Genomic DNA, 15,305 nt, shown 5'->3' with positions numbered 1-15,305 from the left:
CATGAAAACATGCTCAAAGTCACTAATTATCCGAGAGGTGCAAATCAAAACAACAATGCGGTACCATCTCACACCTGTCAGAATGGCCAACATCAACAAATCAACAAACGACAAGTGTTGGCGAGGTTGCGGAGAAAAAGGAACCCTCGTGCACTGCTGGTGGGAATGCAGACTGGTGCAACCACTGTGGAGAACAGTGTGGAGTTTCCTCAAAAAACTGAAAATGGAACTCCCATTTGACCCAGTAATCCCACTTCTAGGAATATATCCCAAGAAACTAGAAACACCAATCAGAAAGGATATATGCACCCCTATGTTCATAGCAGCACAATCTACAATAGCCAGAATTTGGAAACAGCCTAGGTGCCCGTCAGCAGATGATTGGATCCAAAAACTATGGTACATCTACACAATGGAATACTATGCTGCCATAAAGAAGAAGGAATTCTCATCATTTGCAGCAACCTGGATGGAATTGGAGAGCATCATGCTGAGTGAAATAAGCCAATCAACGAAAGAGAAACACCACATGACCTCACACATCGGTGGATGATAAAGATCTTTATAAACTGATGAACCAAGAGACAGATATAGAGAAAGTAAAGCAACAGGCAGACTGTCAAATTACAGTGGGGAGGGTAGGGATATCAGGGGGAGATAATAGATCAACCGAAGGACTTGTATAAATGCATATAAGTACAACCAATGGACATAAAACTATGGGGAGGGAGGGGATGTGTGGGAGGGAGGGAGGGAGGGGGGCAATAAAAAAAAATCAAGAAAATATGTAAAAAATAAATTAATTAATTAATTAATTAAAAAAATATATATATATTTAAAAAAACTTAAATAACAAACTTTAAATGAGTTTATGTCAATTATTTCAATCAAGCTAAATTATTTTTGTATATATTATATGTAGGGCAAACGATTCGTCCCAATTTGCACATGAACAACTAAAACTAGATTGTAAATTTCTTAAAAGCTTATTTTACTAATTTCCTTTGAATAAGATTTTCAATAACTGAGTAGTTATTGAAACTGAATTTAAAATTAGAATAGTAAGAAAAATAAAGCAAACATAAACACTTCTAGTCAAAAACCAATTACATAGTATCTAACCATACAATAAAAATTATTATTAATAAAACATCCATAAAGCCTTTTATATCTGGTTATATGGCAGAAAACAGAAATAAAGTAGTAGTTATAAAATACTGAAAGAAAAATAATCTAGATTTTCTTACACAAGAACTAAAGATTTCCAAAAGAAATCACAATTTATCACCGACACTCAGTTGAGGAGCTTCTGAAAAATATACTTCAAAAATAAGGAAAGCGATTCCAGGAGAACAAAAACTAGCAGGAAACTGGTAAACATGGCAAACCTAAACAAGTATTAATTGCATCAAACAAGAATAAGATGCTTAATTTGGGGAACGGAAAGGAACAAGATAAATTTTAGTACAGAACACCTCTTCCACAGTGAATGACTGAAGCAATCCACCCACAATCGTCTTCTTCTGGAAACTTGTCCCCCTACCACACCTTCAACCACCTACTTGGTTACCAAGTGTCACCAAATTAGCAAAGTGTGGTCCCAGATCCTAGGCCCTAACTTACTGATGGCCCAGAGGTGGGCAAGTGACCCAAGCAGGAGCACAGATAATCTCTAAAAAATTACCAAAAGTAAAGATTAGGGGTCAATAGGTATTGAGTTGTACCAATGAAGAGCTGCATGCCTTGCTGATACCCACCTTGCACTTCTGCTCTCCGTCTGAAACACTTCCTCCCTTTTTTCTATGTGTCCAAACCACATAGACGCAGCTTATGCCTTCCCTCTCCCCCTCACCTAGTCAGCGTTTCCTCTACAAATGACATAAGTGGGAACTACCCTGTTTCCCCGAAAATAAGACAGTGTCTTATATTAATTTTTGCTCCCAAAGATGCGTTAGGTCTTATTTTCAGGGGATGTCTTATTTTTCCATGAAGAAAAATACAGTACACATTTATTGTTAAATGAAAATAAAGGAAATTTATTACCTATATACTACTGTACTGTAGTTGTCAACACAAACCAGACAAACTGTGAATCCTACAGTATCAAGAATTTACTCATTTATTCAATGACAATGTCATCATCTTCTGGCACATCATCATAACAATCCAATTCCTAAATTTCCTGGTTAATTTCTTGTGACTCCATTTCTTTCAGAATCAGTAGACCAAATCTCTCATGTTTAGCAACAGCACTGTCTTTAAATGAGTACTTCTTGTCAAGGTAGCCTGCTCGCAGTGCATTTGCAATGCAACTGTCAGTGATTTTCTCCCATGAATTCTTCACCCAAGTCACAACTTCTTGCAGTTTAGGTTTCACAAAGTTTCCATGCTGATTTCTCTCCATTCTATTTTCAATGTAGTCATTAATTTCCATATGCAAATTGTCTTTGAATGGCTTGTTTATTGCAATATCAAAAGTCTGGAGATAGGCCTTATTTTCGGGGGGATGCCTTATATTTCACTCAGAAGGAAACCTGTAAGAAAGTCTTATTTTGAAGGATGTCTTATTTTCAGGGAAACACGGTAGTAGTTATTCTTGCCCCAAAATACTTAATTTGAAAATAATCAACCCATTAAACCTAGCTTACAGTTAGCTAATAAAGGAGGAAATAAAGGAACACCCTAAGTGATACCATAAAAAGGGGGGGGAGGGGAAGAAACCGACAAATCAAGAGGTGATTCATTCTAGATTAGAAGAGATCAGAGATTTAACAAATCCTGGTTTGGTGGGGTTGGGTGTAAAAAGCTATATAGACCTTTCAACACAAATGGGGAGACAAATTTGGATGAATATTAGATTATATTAAGGAATTAGCGATAAGATACTATTAACTATCAATAATATAACTAAGAAAATTAACATAATGGTATTCTGTATATTAAGAAATGGAGATGCATGTTGACATACTTAGCCATAGAGTATCATGATGTCTACAGCTTAGTTTTAAGTGATTCAGCCAAAAATAATATTTATAGATGCAGCAAATATGGCAAGATGTCAACAAATACTGAATCTAGAGGGTCATCAAATATGGATGTTCACTATAATCAATTTTCTGTATGCCTAAATTGTTTCCTAATAAAGGCTAAAGATGCCCATTTTACAAAGGGAAGAAAGGACAAAAGCCTGAAAATTGTGAAGAACCAAACATGACTTAAATCCCTTTAGTAGCAATAAGGCTAACCAGGAATGAAAGCTCGACCTAAAACATTGCTTAAGACACTGAGTCTACAATGTAATCCAGTTATTTGAGATAAACCTTTAACTGATAGTTCTCTCAAAAGACACATGGAGTGCATGACCAGAAAACCATTCTTTAATGGCATCATATTCAACGTAATTTAACAAGGCTCAACATGTTTATATCTTAACCAAACAACAAGTTAATCTGTGAGTCATCCACTTGTTAACTTTACAATTTGCTATTCTATTCAACTACAAATTTTCTCAATCCTGGAAATATAGCAGAGAAAATTATACAGTTCCATAATTGTGCATTAATAGACTAAATGTTTGCAACTATGCATAAAGCTTCAAAAAGGAAAGGCTCTTTACTTTTTCACTAACCATAATCAAAGAAATAATATAGGCCAATGCTAAAATGAGAATCGGTTGTTTATAAACATTGATTGATAGCCACACACAATGAAAGAAAAAAAATCACGCCATTAAAAGAATATTTCTTCAATATTCTATACTATAAATTTCTGACACTGAACTCAGAAATTTATAGTATAGAATATATAAATAAGTCTATTGCTTAAGACTACACAAATGACAAGTGTGTTGCCATTGCCACATAACCCAGCAACAAGTTTTGCAATAAGGAAATATCAAGCAAATAACCCATCCGCAAGTTCCCTGTATGCATCAAGAATAAACTGCACAAGTACAATTGTAACTTTTCTTTTTGTTAATCCTCACATGGGATATTTTTCCCCATTGCTATTCAGAGAGAGTGAAGCGGGGGCGAGGGGGGGAGATATCGACGTGAGACACATATTGAATAGACTGGTTGTCTCCTGCATGGAGAACGAACCACAACCTAAGTACAGGCCCAGGACTGAAATCGAACCCGCGACCCTCACATCCGCGACCCTCACGGTGCAGGGGGTGGCGCTCCAATGAACCTGAACCACATCGGCCAGGGCATCGTTGTTGTTTTTCCAAGCCAAGAAAATGATTTGTCTAGGCTGAGGCAAAACACACCAAGCAGTCTATGATGGGGCAAATAAGCTACATCTACCTATAGATAAAGCATTTACTCCCAGGAAGAAACTCTCCCTATTCTCATTTTCCTTAAGTATTTATTTTTGCAAGACGCAGAAATACACTTCTGCAGAAAAGTCATCGTAATCTGGTTTCCCAGATTACCAGCTCGGCCCAGTTCCGGGCTCAGCCTCACGCTGCGGATCTGTACATGGAAGCAGGTCCCCGCTCCTGGGTGACTGGCAGACAATGCCCGGCAGCCCCGGCGCTCAGGAGCCGCGGCCCGGCTGCCCCGCAGCGGAGGGGACTCGCCCTGCCCTGCCCTGCCCCGCAGGTGACCGCGAAGGGCGCCCAGGCTCCTCCAGGACCCCGCACAGCCCGCAGCCCGCAGCCCGCTCCCCGCGGGCGCGCGCGCGCGCACACACACACACACACACACACATACACACACTCACGTACACACACACTCACGTACACACACGCGCGTATACACACACACACACACGTATACACACACATACACACACTCACGTACACACACACACGTACACACACACTCACGTACACACACACACACACACGTATACACACACACACATACACACAGGCACGTACCGGCCGCTCCGCGGTCGTGGGGAGCCGCAGGCCCAGAGGGGCCTCCGCCGGCCTGTGGGCCCGCCCCTCCGGCCCGCGGCCTGTCGCCGCGCCCCCGTCAGGGAGCCGCGGGTCCAGGGCAGGAGGGGCGCGCGAGGAGTCGGTGCGGGCCGGGGCCGGGCGTCTCTCCTTCACATGAGTCCGGGCTGAGCCGGCGCCCGCGGGGAGATGGGGCCGCGGGAGGCCGAGCAGGAAAGGAGGAAGCCGCGGCCGGGCGCCGCCCGCTGCGGAGGAGGCGGGGTGTCTGCTCCTCGCCTGTGGGCGCCGGGCCTCCGGACCCGTCCGCGCGAGCCGGGCGACCCCGAACGCCGCTCAGCGGCCACACCGCCCGAGCCAGGCGCCGCGGGAGGGCCGCCGGCCGCCACTACACACGGGCCGTGACGTCGGCGTAGAGCGGCCCACGTCACGACCGGCCGGCCCGTGCGCGCGCAGCCCGGCTCCGCCCCGCCGCGGGGAGCGCCCGCGCCTGCGCAGCCCGCCGCTCCCAGCAGCCTTTCCGGCCGGAGCGCGCGTGCGCGTCATCGCGCCGGCGTCCGCTCCGGCGTCCGCTCGGCCCACGGCGGTGCCGGCGCCCGCACCCGCAGTCCCGCATGGCGTCCGCGGGGGCCGCAGGCGGGAGTCGCGGGCTCGGAGGTCCTGCCACACTCGCCGAGCCCGGCCAGCCACGTGCCGGCGGGAGTGGCGGACCGGGAGGCCAGGACAGAGGGGACCCACCCGCGCCCGTGGCGGAGTTAACCGAGCCCTTCCCGTGTGCTGCTCGCCCGGCGTCCGCGGGGGGCCTCTGTGGACTCCCTGCGCGGTGTGTTCACCCCTCGGCTTTGCTCCCCAAGCACCGTCCCTCCGCAGCCCCGCTCCTCGCCGGCGTCCTCCAGCGCCTTCCCGCCCAGCGCGGCTGTGGTCACAGCACGGTGACCCACCCTCCTGCCCACCCGGCAGCCCTCTCCGCTCCGCAGGCCGGATGGGGTGGAAGCGGCATCCGCGAGGCCAGGACTAGGGGAGAGGGCGACCTCAAAGCATCTGGGTCTCCTTCCTGGGACTCATCGCAGACCCAGTAGCAGCGGGGTCAGAGGTGCTTGTCACTGAAAGCCTGAGCACAACCAAGTGACTCAGACCCAGCTTCGCAGAGAAACGGATGGGCAGGTGCCAATACCGGAGGGCCTCGAATACAGAGCTGAATAGGAAACCCCACTGGTTTAAAAAGTGGAGGAATTTTAAGGGTCTGTGCATATAAAATCAAGGTCTTTAAGATTCCTTTGGGTCCTAACATTCTAAGCCTGAAATGACTGGGGTTTCAGTTAAATTTCTACCTTGTTTTCCACAGCCCTGCCTGACGCACGGATCGGGCATTTGATAATTAGTACTTGTGTGTTAAGTAATCTAGACGTGGGTTTTTCCTCATGCCTCTGCTCACTAGCTTCTCTAACCCACCACACCAGGGACCTCATTCACTACTGGTTCCTTAGAAACACCCCTCATGTATGTTTGAAAATAGTCTCTCTTTTTTTCACTCTCTTTTTACACTGGTGATTTTTCTTCTTCATTAGACATTAAATCCATTTGCTATTTTAGTATATATGACTACAAATTAATGATCTTGGGGTGTTGTTGAAACTTTCAGTCAATATTTTTTTTACCTTCCTGCTCTGTGCCTGGTATTGCAGTGATAACATGGTAGTGCCTGCTCCCTCCCAGGAACTCAGAACTTGTGAGGACAGTAGACTGGAAATGGATCGATGCAATGCCCCGTGTATGAGGTACCACAGAAGCGGAAAGGACGATGTCACAGGTGTGCCTGGGAAGAGGGAAGGCTTCAGCAAGGCCACTGTATTTGTTTTTCTATTGCTGATTACAAACTGCCATGGGCTTGGTGCTTAAAACAACACCTATTTGTTAGCTCATAGTTCTGTAGCTCAGCATCATGGCGGAATTCTCCTTCTGGTATCACAAGGCTGAAGTCAAGATGTCAGCTGAGCTGAGTTCTCACTGGGGGCCCGAGGAAAGATCTGCTTCCAGCCTCGTTTTGTGTTTGGCAGGATGCAGTTTCTTGTGGTTGTAGGGTTGAGATCCCCATTTTCTTGTGGGCAGGCAGCTGTCGACTTCGAGACTCACCATCTTCAAAGCAACAGATAATGTCTTATACTTCAAACCCCCCTCACATTCTCTTGACTTCCTCTTTTACTACCAGTTGGAGAATACTTTGTTTTACTTTTATTATTTTTTGTTGTTAATTCTCACCTGAGGATATTTTTTCCATTGATTGTTAGAAAGAGTGAAAGGCAGGGAGGGAGAGAGAAACGCTGATGTCAGAGAGACACATTGATTGGTTTTACTCCTTCAAGGGCCTTGACTAGGGTTGGGGATCAAACCTGTAACCCAGGTCTGTGCCCTTAACCAGGAATTGAACCCAAGGCCCTTGGTTTCGCAGGCCTGAACTCTAACCACTGAGAACACCAGCCAGGGCTACCCTCTGCTTTTAAAGAGTTCATATGATTAAATCAGGCCTTAAGGTCAACTGTGTTGTGTTACATAATGTAATTATTGAGTACCATCCTAGATAATAAAAGCCCAGCTACTAAATGTCAGAACAACCATTTTACCAGTCGCCATGACATGCACTGACCACCAGGGGGCAGGTGCTCAATACAGGACCTGCTAGCCCTGCTCTCCCACAGTAAGCTGATCCCTGCAGGCCACACCCCCCACCAGTGCATGAATCCGTGCAGAGGGCTTCTACTTTACATTACCTACAGTTATGCAGCTATGTTCAACAGTGGGCAGGGATCACAGGGAAATGAGAATCCTGCATACCACACATGGTAAGCTGAAACTTGAATCAGAGCTAGTTATTTGCTGGGAGAAATAAGGAAGGAGGAGTAGACATCCAGGAAGAGGGAATCAAGTGTGCACAAGCTTGAAGTGTGAGAACATGCCCTGTCCTGGAAGTGATAAGAGTTGCTGGCCTCCGGGTATCGGGAGAAATACAGGCAGTGGGTAAAGCCAGAGAAGGAAGGCGGCAGCAGATGAGGAAAAAGGGCGTGTTGGAGTATGCTAAAGAGCATGGTTAAGGAATGAAGGTCTACACAACGATGCTGGCCAGGAAAGTGATATAAATAAAGAGCGTTGGTTGGGATGCATTCAGCTGCAAGGAATAAGACATCTGGCCCCAAACAGCTTAAACTGAACTTTATTTTCACAAATAACAAAAATCCAACACATGAATTTAAAATGGGTAAATTCATCTCTGCAGTAAATTGTGAATTGTCATCTCTGCAGTCAGAAGATCACTACCTCAGCTCTGAACACGATGATGTCCCACAAAGGAAAGGGGAAGGATTTATTAATTTTCATTCTCCCTTTTAATTTTAGATCAATTTTAGGTTTATTTAAAAATTGAGAAGTTAGTACAGAAAGTTCGTATATACCTCATACCTAGTTTATCCTATTAACACTTTACATTATTATGGTACATTTGTCATAATTAGGAAACCAATACTACTAATTCATAATCATTAAAGTCCATACCTTATTCAACTTTTTTTAATTTTAACCTAATGTTCTTTTTCTGTTTTAGAATCCCATCCATGATATCACATTATATTTAGTCATCATGTCTCCTTAGGCTTCTCTTGGCTGTGAATTCCCTTGTGTTTTATTATTGTTGTTTTGTTTTATTTATTGATTTCTAAAGAGAAAAACATAGATTTGTTGTTCCACTTATTTATGAATTCATTGGTTGCTTCTTGTATATGCCTTGACCTGAGATTGAACCCACAACCTTGGCATATTAGGACAATACTCTAAACAACTGAGCAACCCATCCAGAGCAGACTTCCCTTGTTCGACCTTGACAGTTATTTTCAGAATATTTTTTTATTTTTGTTATTAAATTATTATGTGTACATATCTTACCATTACAGAATATTTTTATTTTTAAATTGGAGTTGACATACAATATTATATTAGTTCAGGTGTACAACCTCATTATTAGACATTTACATACTTACAAAGTTATCACCATGATAAATCTAATAACCATCTGACACCATACATTTATTACAATATTATTGACTATATATTCTCTGTGCTGTACTTTACTATTTTGTAACTACCAATTTGTACTTCTTTTTAAAAAAATATATTTTATTGATTTTTCATAGAGAGAAGAGAGAGGGATAGAGAGTTAGAAACATCGATGAGAGAGAATCATCGATCAGCTGCCTCTTGCACACCCCCGACTAGGGATGTGCCCGCAACCAAGGTACATGCCCTTGACCGGAATCGAACCTGGGACCTTTCAGTCCGCAGGCCGACGCTCTATCAACTGAGCCAAACCAGTCCCGGCCCAATTTGTACTTCTTAATCCCTTCAATTTTTTCACCCATCTCCCCTCAACACCCCTTCAATCTGGCAACTGTCAAAATGTTCTCTATGAGCTTGTTTCTGTTCTTGTTCATGTATTCTGTTTTATAGATTTCACATATAAGTGAAATCATCTGTCATTTGTCTTTTTCTGTCTGACTTCTTTCACTCAGCACAGTACCCTCTAGGTCTACCCATGCTGTTGCAGATGCAAGATTTCATTCTTTATGTCTGAGTCATATTCCACTGTATATATGTACCACTTTTTTTTTTTAAACATTCATTTATTGATGGACATTTCGGTTGTTTCCATCCTTGGCTATTGTAAATAATGTTGTAATAAACATTTGGATGTATGTTTTTCTATTTAATGTTTTGCATTTTTTGGATAAATACCAAGTGGAATTGCTGGGTCCTTCTTCATTGTTATAGTCTTTATTTTAAAGTTTCTTTTGTCTGGTATTGGTATTACAATTTCAGCCTTTTTTTTTTTTCCTATTCCCATTTTTTAAAATTGATTTCAGAGAGGGAGAGATAAGAAACATCAATGATGAGAGAGAATCATTGATTGGCTGCCTCCTGCATGCCCCCTACCAGGGAGCAAGCCCAAAACCCAGGTATGTGCCCTGACCGGGAATTGGACAGTGACCTCCTGGTTCATAGGTTGATGTTAAATCACTGAGCCATGCCCCACCAGTCTCCATTTTTAAAAAAATAGATTTTTATTTATTTAAGAGAGAAAGGGAAAGGGAGAGATACATTAGTCAACCCCCGAGCCACGCCAGTCGGGCTTCTGTTTCCATTTTTTTCCATTTTCATTAAATATATTTTTCCATTTCTTTATTTTCAGTCTGTATGTGTCTTTCAATCTGAAGTGGGTCTCTTATAGACAGCATATATAAGGATCTTGTTGTGTTAGCCCTCCAGCCACTCTATGTCCTTGATTGGACCATTTAATCCATTTGCATATAAGGTAATTGTTGATAGATATGTATTTATTGCCATTTTTAATTCATAGTTTTGGTCTTTTTCTACGTTTTCTAAAAGAAGATCCTTTAACATGTCTCATAATACTGATTTGGTGGTAATGAGATTAACCTTTTTCTTTTCTGGAAAGCTCTTTATCTGTCCTTTGAGTCTAAATGATACCTTCACTGGGTAAAATAATCTTGGTTGTAGGTCCTTGTTTTTCATCACTTTGAATATTTTATTTCAATCCCTTCTGGCCTACAAAGTTTCTATTGAGAAATCAGCTGATAGTCTTATGGGAGCTCCCTTGTAGGTAAATGACTGCTTTTCTCTTGCTGCTTTTAAGATTCTCTCTTTGTCTTTAACCTTTGGTATTTTAATTACAACGTATCTTGGGTTGGTTGTGTTTGAGACTCTGAACTTCCTGGACTTGTATGTCTATTTACTTCACCATGTTAGAGAAATTTTTGGTCATTTTTTCACATTGGTTTCCAATTTCTTGCTCTCTTTCTTCTCTTTCAGATACCCTCATGATGTGAATGTTGGTACACTTAAAGTTATACCAGAGGCTCCTTATACTATCTTCCTTTGGGAGAGGGTATTATTTGTGCTGTTCTGATTAGGTGTATTCTATTTCCTTATCTTCCAAAATGCTTATTTGATTCTCTGCTTTATCTACTCTCTATTGATTCTGTGTAATGTATGCTTCATTTCAGATATTGTATTCTTCATTTCTGACGGGTTCTTTTATGTTTTCTGTCTCCATTTTTGTTTCCTATCTCTTTGTTGAAATTCTCACTATTTCTATATTCTTCCCCTAAGTTCATTGAGCATCCTTATAATCAATGTTTTGAAGTCTGCTTATGGTAGATTGATTGTCTCCATTTAGTGTAGTTCTTTTTCTGGAGTTTTGTTCTGTTCTTTTATCTTTTTTGTCTCCTCATTTTAGCTGTTTCCCTGGTGTTTGTTTCTATGTATTACATAGAACTGTTATATCTTCTGGATGTAGTAGAGTGGGCTAAAGTAGTAGTATCCTGTACAGCCTCCTGATTACCTCCTGGTATAGCTTGGAACTCCAGATGCACCCCTTATATGGGCTGTGTGCACCCTTCTGTTCTAATTGAGCCTTGGTTGATCTGGCACATTAATGGGAAGGATTTATTCCCAGGCCAATCAACTGTGAGTACTAGCCATGATGACAGTGGAGGATCTGCTATCAGGAGCTGACCCCATAGAGCAGGACTCACTTCAGCATGGCTCATGTACCTGACAAGTCCACACCTTGAGTGTGTCGCTTTTGGAGGTAGTTGGGAGGTGTTTCGGTGTGGTATGTAGCTGTCCAAAGAGTACACTGTCTCTGGGGCCTCCTGGGAAGTACAGACCAAGGTCAACTGCTGCCTGTGCTTTGCCCAGGATCACACAGCATGAGCTACAGAGTAATCTGAAGATGGGTGCTATTTGTGCTGGGCTTGGAAATGCCTGGGAGAGGCCAAGTTTAGAGCCAAGGCCAGATGCCACTAATGCTGGCCCATGGCCAGTTAACAAGAGGTAGAGGTATGCAGATTCCAGATGCTACTTGTTTTAAAGATTTTAGAAAACTGCAAAGCATGAGCCAAGACAGGCAATTTATATGAAAACAAAAACAAAACACTGGAAATGGCTTACATAGGCCAGAAAGTTGGGTGGGCCAGGGTCCCAGGGAATCATCAGGATGGGGCGAACAGTGTAAGCCAGATGATATGGCACCTGCCTGCCGGCTCTGTGGATGGAGAGCTTAGAAATGGAATGATAGTTTCCACCAGCACTTCTGTCTGTGAGAAAACTGCCCCTCCAGCTCTTGCCCTGTTGCCAAACAATTCATTTCCTCCCCATATGTCCCTGGTGAGTAAGTCCAAGTAAGTCTGCACTGGCCCTTTAAGAGGAAAATCTGGATCTGCAGCAGCCTCCATGTCACTCAGCCACTATCCTCCCCTCCTGGTTTTTACTACTAGAAGTTACGGGGACTCCTTTTCCTGGCACTGGAACCCTGAGCTGGGGTTGCTAGTGTGGGGCTGGGATTCTTTGCTCCTCAGGAGGGACCTCTGCAGCCAAGATATTTCTCCCGATTTCTATCTGCCACTCGGGTGTGGAGCTAGCCCGCTTCACACTCACCCTCTACTGTCAGTCTCAGTGTGTCTTCTTCAGTATAACCTTAGCTAGAGGACTTGTGTTCAGCTAGATTTCAGGACATTCTGAATGATGGTTGTTCTGTAGTTTACTGTGATTTTGATGTGTTTGTCGGAGGTTCTGAGTAACAAATTAATGCTGCCATCTTGATTGGAGACCTGATAGTTCTGAGGAGTACTAGGTAGAATAATCCTCTGTTGTTGCTTATCTGATGTTGTTCTTTTGATTAGACTAGAGTTATGGGTTTGGAGAATGAAGGGCACAGAGGAAAAGTGCCATTCAAGGGTACATTCTATCAACATTCTATCCCTCATTTACTTATGCAATCATGGATTTAAATTAAAATGGATTAACATGTTTATTTTATACTTTGGGTTATAAATAACCTCTATATAGAGGCCCAGTGCATGAACTTTGTGCACTCAGGGAGGGTCCCTCAGCCTGGCCTGCACCTTCTCACAGTCCAGGAGTTCTCAGGGGATGTCTGCCTGTAGGCTTAGGCCCAATCCCCATCTGGCAACCAGATGTGCTTAAATATTTCCTGCCCCAGTCCTAGAATAAGCCATTTCTTCAAGAAGCCTGCTTCTTTTTATTGAAGAACTAGAGGCTCAAAATTCATGCACGGGGAAAGTGGGGGAGGTTCCTCAGCCCGGCCTGCGCCCTCTCACAATCTGGGACCCCTTGGGGGATGTCCAACTGCCTGTTTACAGGCCTAAACGAGCAGTCGGACATCCCTCTTGCAATCCGGATGCTGCATGCACCAGTGACCATACTTCTCATACAGGTGAAAAGGAATCTCGCTGTTGCAATGGGCAGCTATATTTTTTGCCCTCATTATAAAAAGTACTATATAACATGATCCTTCTGAGGCAGTAGTACCATTTCTCCATCTTATGGGTGGAAAAACTGAAGCAGAGAAAAGTTAAGTAATTGGCTTTGTCACACAATTATAAGTGTCAGAATCAGGGCTGACCACAGAATGTGCAAGCCAGAGTCCATGCATGTTATCACTGCATCATCCTGTTTTTTTCAGTGTTAGAGTAGCCTTGCCAGGTTTTTATTTTTAAATCTATGAGACTGTTTCCAATATATAGGGTAGGGTCCCTAGGCATGACCGATGATCAGGGCCATCTGTGGGGTGACTGGCAGGTGGGGTGATTTCTACCCCCCCCCCCCCCCCGCTGGCCCCTGCCTTGGCTGGTGGCCTGGCACCACCTGCTGGCCAGCCCAGCCCCCGCCCCTTGTTGACGGGTCATTCCGCAGGTCATTCCACCATTTGGTCAACTTGCATATTAGGGTTTTTTATATATAGATGACATTGGAAACCAAGAACTCAGTTTAGGTATGCTTTGGATTCTCTTTTCATTAAGGACAGTCTCATATCACCCCTCAGCAGACTGTCCTTTTGTTTTTGCATTAGAGTCTGCTAATAGTGTCCCTAAGTTCATTCTCTTCTTCCCGTAATAATCAGATTTTAGCTGAGCACATACCCTCCCTCCCCCATAATATAGAGTTCATTTTCTACTTGATTAAAGTGTTATCCCCATACACCAAGATTGCAGATTTTATTCCTGGTCAGGGGTAGTGTTGATGGGAGAATCCAAGATGGCTGCACAGGAAAACACCTAACTGCAGCCGCACACAACAATTTCAATAAAATACAACTAAAATATAAAATGGACATTGCCCAGAGCTACAGGAAGTTGGATGACTGAAAATTCTACAACAAGAAGGAAAGAGAAAACCAGAAGGAAAATCAGAGGAGCTGTAAAAGCCTAAGGTACGGAGACATGCTGCATGCGCGGAGAGGACGGAGCCGGAGAGGAGGAGAAGGCTGGGTACCTGCCTGGCGTTCCGTAGCAGGAAGGAAATAAAAGCCCTGGACTGGGCTGAACCCCAGAACCGACAGCGCTGAACCCCAGTTCTAGGCCAGACCCTGGGGTCCCAGGCTCAAACAGAGGGAGACGGGGCTGTGAGGCGGAATCCCAGGGGAGCGGCGAAAAGCAGAGCCCCCGGAGTCGTGCACATTGCGTGCAGAGGACGGAATGTTGACTCTGATGCTAGATTGCCCTGGCAGGAAGGAAACAAAAGCTCCGGCTGTGCTGAGCCCCAGTTCCGACTGCTCTGAACCCCAGTTCCAGGCCAGTCCCTGGGAACCCAGGCTCAAACAGAGGGAGCCTGGGCTGTGAGGCGGAATCCCCAGGGAGCGGCGAAAGGCAGAGCCCCCAGAGTCACGCACATTGCGCGCAGAGGACAGTCTGTTGACTCCGATGCTAGACTGCCCCAGCGGGAAGGAGACAAAACCTCCAGACTGGGAAGAATGTGATGAGGAGCCGGAGCCACTGCCTGGCACAGGCAAGCCGGGTGCCAGCAAGGAGCCGGGCGACAGGGCCCCCAGGGCGGGCCACGGAGCCAAGGCTGGGGGCGGCTTCCGGGGCGGCGCTGACCCCGGAAACAGGCTGAAACCGCACAGGAGGCCGAAGAGAACAAAGGGGCACCGCAGGCCAGCCTGCTGAGCTTCCAGGATGAGGAGGAAGAAACCAAAGAAGTTTCCAATGTGAAGAAATCAAGTTATAGCAAAAGATAGTAAAATTACTTAAGAAAGAATACAAAGAAGAGCTTGAAAAATAGAAGATTAAGACAGAACTCAACTCAGCAGCCAACATTGCAACATAAATGCATTTAAAAAAAAAAAAAAAGACAGAATGTTGGAGCGGCGGCAGCCAGGCTCAGAGTGGCCAGGCCCAGGGCAGTGGCAACCCAGCCCAGAGCAGCAGCAGCCAGGCCTGGAGCAGCTAGGCCTGGGGCAATGGCAGCTAGGCCTGGGGCAGAGGCGGCCAAGCCCAGAGTGGCCAAGCCCGGAGCGGCCGGGCCCAGAGCGGCCAGG

The 15,305-nt window shown here is 44.6% G+C and overlaps 1 protein-coding gene and 1 long non-coding RNA gene across 2 annotated transcripts in view; one reads left to right on the top strand and one right to left on the bottom strand.

Annotated features, from left to right (window-relative positions):
* The window catches only part of MAP3K2 (mitogen-activated protein kinase kinase kinase 2), an 89,975-nt gene extending 84,640 nt beyond the window's left edge, over window positions 1-5,335 (bottom strand). The window contains exon 1 of the mRNA XM_084892010.1: window positions 4,886-5,335. The gene's annotated coding sequence lies outside the window, so the exon portion shown is untranslated. The remainder of the gene's footprint in view (window positions 1-4,885) is intronic.
* LOC311626542 overlaps window positions 1-14,803 on the top strand; it is a 150,760-nt gene extending 135,957 nt beyond the window's left edge. The window contains exons 2-3 of the long non-coding RNA XR_014795713.1: window positions 14,379-14,438; window positions 14,650-14,803. This is a non-coding gene — a long non-coding RNA (uncharacterized lncRNA). The remainder of the gene's footprint in view (window positions 1-14,378; window positions 14,439-14,649) is intronic.
* The last annotated feature ends 502 nt before the right edge of the window (window positions 14,804-15,305 follow it).

The sequence above is a fragment of the Pipistrellus hanaki genome, assembly GCF_964339955.1.
Source record: "Pipistrellus hanaki genome assembly, chromosome: 8".
NCBI classification, from domain to species: Eukaryota; Metazoa; Chordata; class Mammalia; order Chiroptera; family Vespertilionidae; genus Pipistrellus; species Pipistrellus hanaki.
Note: the sequence above shows the minus strand (reverse complement) of the source record. Positions and strands in the feature narration are given on the sequence as shown.